General features: G+C 39.6%; 1 non-coding gene across 1 annotated transcript; it reads right to left on the minus strand.

Moving 5' to 3' along the window:
• Positions 1-776: 776 nt before the first annotated feature.
• Positions 777-884, minus strand: LOC112753833 (small nucleolar RNA R71). Its single transcript, XR_003178198.1, has one exon. It is a non-coding gene; the product is annotated as a small nucleolar RNA R71 (small nucleolar RNA).
• Positions 885-7,950: the final 7,066 nt, after the last annotated feature.

Below are 7,950 nucleotides of genomic sequence, written 5' to 3' on the forward strand. Positions count from 1 at the left end.
TTTTGAAATTTAACTTTAAATTTTAATTTTTAATTTTCGAAATTCCCTCTCCCTCATCTCCTTCTATTTATTTATTCATCTACTAACACTTCTCTTCACCCAAAATTTGAACCCCTTCTTCTCCTCTGAGTTTGAATTCTTCTCTTCTACATTCTTATTCTTCTTTTCTTCTACTCACACACGGGAACCTCTATACTGTGGTAAAGAGGATCCCCGGTATCTTTAGTCCTCTTCTTTTTCACATGAGCAGGAGCAAGGACAAGAATATTCTTGTTGAAGCAGATCCAGAACCTGAAAGGACTCTGAGGAGGAAACTAAGAGAAGCTAAAATACAACAATCCAGAGACAACCTTACAGGAATTTTCGAACTGGAAGAGGAGATGGCAGCCGAAAATAATAATAATGCAAGGAGGATGCTTGGTGACTTCACTGCACCTAATTCCAATTTACATGGAAGAAGCATCTCCATCCCTGCCATTGGAGCAAACAACTTTGAGCTTAAACCTCAATTAGTTTCTCTGATGCAACAAAACTGCAAGTTTCATGGACTTCCATCTGAAGATCCTTTTCAGTTCTTAACTGAATTCTTGCAGATATGTGATACTGTTAAGACTAATGGAGTAGATCCTGAAGTCTACAGACTCATGCTTTTCCCTTTTGCTATGAGAGACAGAGCTAGAATATGGTTGGACTCTCAACCTAAGGATAGCCTGAACTCTTGGGATAAGCTGGTTAAGGCTTTCTTAGCCAAGTTCTTTCCTCCTCAAAAGCTGAGTAAGCTTAGAGTGGATGTTCAAACCTTCAGACAGAAAGAAGGTGAATCCCTCTATGAAGCTTGGGAGAGATACAAGGAACTGACCAAAAAGTGTCCTTCTAATATGCTTTCAGAATGGACCATCCTGGATATATTCTATAATGGTCTGTCTGAATTAGCTAAGATGTCATTGGATACTTCTACAGGTGGATCCATCCGCCTAAAGAAAACACCTGCAGAAGCTCAAGAACTTATTGACATGGTTGCCAACAACCAGTTTATGTACACTTCTGAGAGGAATCCTGTGAGTAATGGGACACCTCAGAAGAAGGGAGTTCTTGAAATTGATACTCTGAATGCTATATTAGCTCAGAATAAAATATTGACTCAACAAGTTAATATGATTTCTCAAAGTCTGAATGGAATGCAAGCTGCATCCAACAGTACTCAAGAGGGATCTTCTGAAGAAGAGGCTTATGATCTTGAGAACTCTGCAATAGCAGAGGTAAATTACATGGGTGAACCCTATGGAAACACCTATAACCCCTCATGGAGAAATCATCTAAATTTCTCATGGAAGGATCAACAAAAGCCTCAACAAGGCTTTAATAATGGTGGAAGAAACAGGTTCAACAATAGTAAACCTTTTCCATCATCCACTCAGCAACAGACAGAGAATTCTGAGCAGAATCCATCTAGCTTAGCAAATTTAGTCTCTGATCTATCTAAGGCCACTATGAGTTTCATGAATGAAACAAGGTCATCCATTAGAAATTTGGGGGCACAAGTGGGCCAGCTGAGTAAAAGGATCACTGAAATCCCTCCTAGTATTCTCCCAAGCAATACAGAAGAAAATCCAAAAGGAGAGTGCAAGGCCATTGAGATAACCATCATGGCCGAATCCAAGGAGGAAGGAGAGGACGTGAATCCCAAGGAGGAGAACCTCCTGGGACGTCCGGTGATCAATAAGGAGTTCCCCTCTGAGGAACCAAAGGAATCTGAGACTCATCTAGAGACCATGGAGATTCCATTGAACCCCCTTATGCCATTCATGAGCTCTGATGAGTATTCCTCTTCTGAAGAGAATGAGGATGTTACTGAAGAGCAAGTTGCCAAGTTCCTTGGTGCAGTCATAAAGCTGAATGCCAATTTATTTGGTAATGAAACTTGGGGAGATGAACCTCCCCTGTTCATCAATGAACTAAATGCATTGGATCAACTGAGATTGTCTCAGAAGAAACAGGATCCTGGAAAGTTCCTAATACCTTGTACTATAGGCACCATAACCTTTGAAAAGGCTCTATGTGACCTTGGGTCAGGAATAAACCTCATGCCACTCTCTGTACTGGAGAAACTGGGAGTCTTTGAGGTACAAGCTGCCAGAATCTCATCAGAGATGGCAGACAACTCAAGAAAAGAGGCTTATGGACAAGTAGAGGACGTGTTAGTAAAGTTTGAAGGCCTTTACATCCCTACTGATTTCATAATCCTGGATACTGGGAAGGAGGAGGATGAATCCATCATCCTTGAAAGACCCTTCCTAGCCATAGCAAGAGCTGTGATTGATGTAGACAGAGGAGAATTGATCCTTCAACTGAATGAGGACAACCTAGTGTTTAAAACTCAAGAATCTCTTTCTGTAACAATAGAGAGGAAGCATGAAAAGCTTCTCTCAGCACAAAGTCAACTAAAGCCCCCACAATCAAACTCTAAGTTTGGTGTTGGGAGGCCTCAGCCAAACTCTAAGTTTGGTGTTGAACTCCCATATCCAAACTCTAAGTTTGGTGTTGGAAGTCTATAAAATTGACCTGATCACCTGTGTGGAGCCATGAGAGCCCACTGTCAAGCTATTGACATTAAAGAAGCGCTTGTTGGGAGGCAACCCAATTTTTATTTATCTAATTTTATTTTTATTTTTATTGTTCTTTCATGTTTTATTAGGTCCATGATCATGTGGAGTCACAAAATAAATAGAAAAATCAAAAATAGCAAAAGAAAAATCACACCCTGGAGGAAGGGCTTACTGGCGTTTAAACGCTAGTAAGGAGCATCTGGCTGGCGTTCAACGCCAGAACAGAGCATGGATCTGGCGTTGAACGCCCAAAACAAGCAGCATCCTGGCGTTCAGACGCCAGGAATGCACACTGAAGAAAGCTGGCACTGAACGCCAGAAACAAGCATAGAACTAGCGTTCCACGCCAGAAACATGCTGCATCTAGGCGCTGAACGCCCAGAACAAGCATAAATTCGGCGTTTAAACGCCAGAATTGCATGCAAAGGCATTTTACATGCCTAATTGGTACAGGGATGTAAATCCTTGACACCTCAAGATCTGTGGACACCACAGGATCCCCACATACCTCCACTCACCTTACCTCCTCATAATCCTATATCACCCTTTTCGAAGAACCCTTCACCAATCACCTCCAATCCCCCTCCAAAACCATCATACACCCACCTACACCCACCCACTCAAATTTAAACCATCACTCATTCCTTTTCGCACACCATATCTACCTTAAAACCCCAGTGGCCGAACCATACACATATCCCTCTATCTCCTCCATATCTTCTTCTTCTTCTTCTATTCTTTCTTCTTTTGCTCGAGGGCGAGCAACATTCTAAGTTTGGTGTGGTAAAAGCATTGCTTTTTGTTTGTTTTTCCATAACCATTGATGGCACCTAAGGCCAGAGAAACCTCTAGAAAGAGGAAAGGGAAGACAAAAGCTTCCATCAAGGGTCTATAGCTCAGTGGTAGAACATTTGACTGTAAATCAAGAGATCCCTGAGATACCTCAGGGGATACATTTTCCTCCATACAATTATTGGGAGCAACTAAAGGTGGAACATCAAGAGCACTCAATCATCCTCCATGAAATTAGAGAAGATCAAAGAGCTATGAGGGAGGAGTAACAAAGACAAGGAAGAGACATAGAAGAGCTCAAGGACATCATTGGTTCCTCAAGAAGGAAACGCCATCATCACTAAGGTGGACTCATTCCTTGTTCTCAAATTTTCTGTTTTTCGTTTTCTTTAAGTTAAGTGCTTATCTATGTTAGTTCTTATTACATGATCATTAGTATTTAGTATCTTTGTCTTAAAGTTATGAATGTCCTATGAATCCATCACCTCTCTTAAATGAAAAATGTTTTTAATTCAAAAGAACAAGATGTACATGAGTTTCGAATTTATCCTTGAACTTAGTTTATTTATATTGATGTGGTGACAATACTTTTTGTTTTCTGAATGAATGCTTGAACAGTGCATATGTCTTTTGAAGTTGTTGTTTAAGAATGTTAAATATGTTGGCTCTTGAAAGAATGATGCCAAGGAGACATGTTATTTGATAATCTGAAAAATCATAAAAATGATTCTTGAAGCAAGAAAAAGCAGTGAATACAAAGCTTGCAAAAAAAAAAGGCAAAAAAAAATGGCAAAAAAAATGGCAAAAAAAAATAGAAAATGAAAAAGCAAGCAGAAAAAGCCAAAAGCTCTTAAAACCAAAAGGCAAGAGCAAAAAGCCAATAACCCTTAAAACCAAAAGGCAAGGGTAAATAAAAAGGATCCAAGGCTTTGAGCATCAGTGGATAGGAGGGCCTAAAGGAATAAAATCCTGGCCTAAGCGGCTAAACCAAGCTGTCCCTAACCATGTGCTTGTGGCGTGAGGGTGTCAAGTGAAAACTTGAGACTGAGCGGTTAAAGTCAAGGTCCAAAGCAAAAGAAGAGTGTGCTTAAGAACCCTGGACACCTCTAATTGGGGACTTTAGCAAAGCTGAGTCACAATTTGAAAAGGTTCACCCAATTATATGTCTGTGGTATTTATGTATCCGGTGGTAATACTGGAAAACAAAGTGCTTAGGGCCACGGGCAAGACTCATAAAGTAGCTGTGTTCAAGAATCAACATACTGAACTAGGAGAATCAATAACACTATCTGAACTCTGAGTTCCTATAGATGCCAATCATTCTGAACCTCAATGGATAAAGTGAGATGCCAAAACTATTCAAGAGGCAAAAAGCTACAAGTCCCGCTCATCTGATTGGAGCTATGTTTCATTGATATTTTGGAATTTATAGTAAATTCTCTTCTTTTTATCCTATTTGATTTTCAGTTGCTTGGGGACAAGCAACAATTTAAGTTTGGTGTTGTGATGAGCAGATAATTTATACGCTTTTTGGCATTGTTTTTAGTATGTTTTTAGGAGGATCTAGTTACTTTTAGGGATGTTTTTATTAGTTTTTATGTTAAATTCACATTTCTAGACTTTACTATGAGTTTGTGTGTTTTTCTGTGATTTCAGGTATTTTCTGGCTGAAATTGAGGGACTTGACCAAAAATCAGATTCAGAGGTTGAAGAAGGACTGCTGATGCTGTTGGATTCTGACCTCCCTGCACTCAAAGTGGATTTTCTGGAGCTACAGAACTCCAAATGGCGCGCTCTCAACGGCGTTGGAAAGTAGAAATCCAGGGATTTCCAGCAATATATAATAGTCTATACTTTGCCCGAGTTTAGGCAACGCAAAAGGGCGTTGAATGCCAGTTCTACGCTGCTGTCTGGAGTTAAACGCCAGAAACACGTCAGGAACCAGAGTTGAACGCCAAAAACACGTTACAACTTGGCGTTCAACTCCAAAAGAAACCTCTGCACGTGTACACTTCAAGCTCAGCCCAAGCACACACCAAGTGGGCCCCGAAAGTGGATTTATGCATCAATTACTTACTTCTGTAAACCCTAGTAACTAGTTTAGTATAAATAGGACTTTTTACTATTGTATTTACATCTTTGGATTATCTTTGGATCTTTTGACCACGTATGGGGGCTGGCCATTCGGACATGCCTGAACCTTTCACTTATGTATTTTTCCAACGGTAGAGTTTCTGCACTCCATAGATTAAGGTGTGGAGCTCTGCTGTTCCTCAAAGATTAATGCAAAGTACTACTGTTTTTCTATTCAATTCAACTTGAATTCCACTTCTAAGATATTCATTCGCACTTCAACATGATGGATGTGATGATCGTGACAGTCATCATCATTCTCAACTTATGAACGCGTGCCTGACAACCACTTTCGTTCTACCTTAGATTGAATGGATATCTCTTGGATATCTAATACAGGGGACCGAGTCCGAGTTATTAGTGTCTTCGTGGTATAAGTTAGAACCCGTGGATGGCCATTTCTGAGATCCGGAAAGTCTAAACCTTATCTGTGGTATTCCGAGTAGGATCTGGGAAGGGATGGCTGTGACAAACTTCAAACTCGCGAGTGATGGGCGTAGTGACAGACGCAAAAGGAGGGTGAATCCTATTCCAGTATGATCGTGAACCTCCAGATGATTAGCCGTGCCGTGACAGAGCATTTGGACCTTTTTCACAGAGAGGATGGGATGTAGCCATTGACAACGGTGATGCCCTATATAAAGCTTGCCATGGAAAGGGGTAGGAATGATTGGATGAAGACAGCAGGAAAGCAGAGGTTCAGAGGAACGAAAGCATCTCTATACGCTTATCTGAAATTCTCACCAATGATTTACATAAGTATTTCTATCTTTATTTTCTATTTATTTATTATTATTATTCGAAAACTCCAAAACTATTTGAATCCGCCTGACTGAGATTTACAAGGTGACCATAGCTTGCTTCAAGCCGACAATCTCCGTGGGATCGACCCTTACTCACGTAAGGTTTTATTACTTGGACGACCCAGTGCACTTGCTAGTTAGTTGTATCCAAGTTGTGAGAAATTATGAATTAAGATTAGAGTACCAAGTTTTTGGAGCCATTACCAGGGATCACAATTTTGTGCACCAGACGCGCACGCGTGGATCGTAAAACTCCAGGGATGCGCACGCGAGTTGTACGCATACGCATCGGTGCTGGCACGTGATTTTTAAGTGAAATCATGCCTGGCGAATTGAGAGGTGCCCCTGGCCCAGTTTGGAGCTGAATTTTGGCCGGAAAAGGTTAAAAGGACCAAGGATTGAAGGGGAAGGCATCACTTTACACATAGGGAATTAGTTTAGTGAATGCTTTAGTTTAGTTTCTAGAGAGAGAAGCTCTCTCTTCTCTCTAGGATTAGGATTAGGTTTAGGTTAATAAGCTTAGATCTAGGTTTTAATTCATGTTTACATCTACTTCTACCTTTCAATTCTTTGTTGCTACATCTTGTTCTTCTATTCTCTTGTTGTAATTTCCTCTATTTTGTCTCTATACTTTGTTGTTGATCTACTCTTGTTCCTTTCATTTTTTTGTAATGCAATTTGAGGTAATTCATGTTAATTGTGCTTTCTTTACTTGTTGTTGTTAATTCTTTGCAATTAGTTGTTGTTAGATTTCATTCTTGTAGTCAATTTACTATGCTTTCCTATTTTACCTTCCAAGTGTTTGTCAAAATGCTTGGAAGGATGTTAGATTAGAATTTTATGTTCTTGGCTTGGGAAGGTAACTTAGGAATTTTTGAGTTACTAATGTCCAAGTGATTGACAGTTGGTAGCCATTGAGTCTAGCTGTCATTAGTTCAGTTAGTGAATATCTAGGACTTATAGACTTGGATTGATATAGCTCATTTGACTTTCCTCTACTTATTAGAGGATTATTTAATGGGATTGATCCTTGCGAATTATCATATTGTGGTTAGTAATAAGGATAGAGATCCTTGACCACCAAACCTTGCCAAGACCTTTTCATCATTTGAATTCCTTTAAGAGACGATAACAAGAACACTACCCTGCAATTCCTTTGAGAGACGACCCGAGGTTTAAATAATTCAGTTATTAATTTTATTAGGGGTTTGTACTTGTGACAAACAAATTTTTGTATGAAAGGATTATTTGTGGATTTAGAAACTATACTAGCAACGAGATTTCATTTGTGAAATTCTATACCATCAAAAAAATCATTCATCAAAATGGCGCCGTTGCCGGGGAGTTGCAATTGTGTGCCTTGATATTGGTTATTGTATATATGTGAATATTGTGAATATGTTTGTCTTTTGCTTGTTTGTTAGTTTTTGTTAGCTTTAGGACTTTGTTAGTTTTGTTTTTGCTTCCACTATGAAGTCTCACCCTTTTGACTATGAGTTTGGTTCTAATTGTGTTGTAGGAAATGTGAACTTTAATGACCACATGTATCAATGATAGAACCAACAAAGATAGGAGGAGCCTCAAGGAATTGATCACTCCTATTGGCAACAACCTCC

Source organism: Arachis hypogaea, chromosome 15 (genome assembly GCF_003086295.3).
Source record: "Arachis hypogaea cultivar Tifrunner chromosome 15, arahy.Tifrunner.gnm2.J5K5, whole genome shotgun sequence".
Classification (NCBI taxonomy): domain Eukaryota; kingdom Viridiplantae; phylum Streptophyta; class Magnoliopsida; order Fabales; family Fabaceae; genus Arachis; species Arachis hypogaea.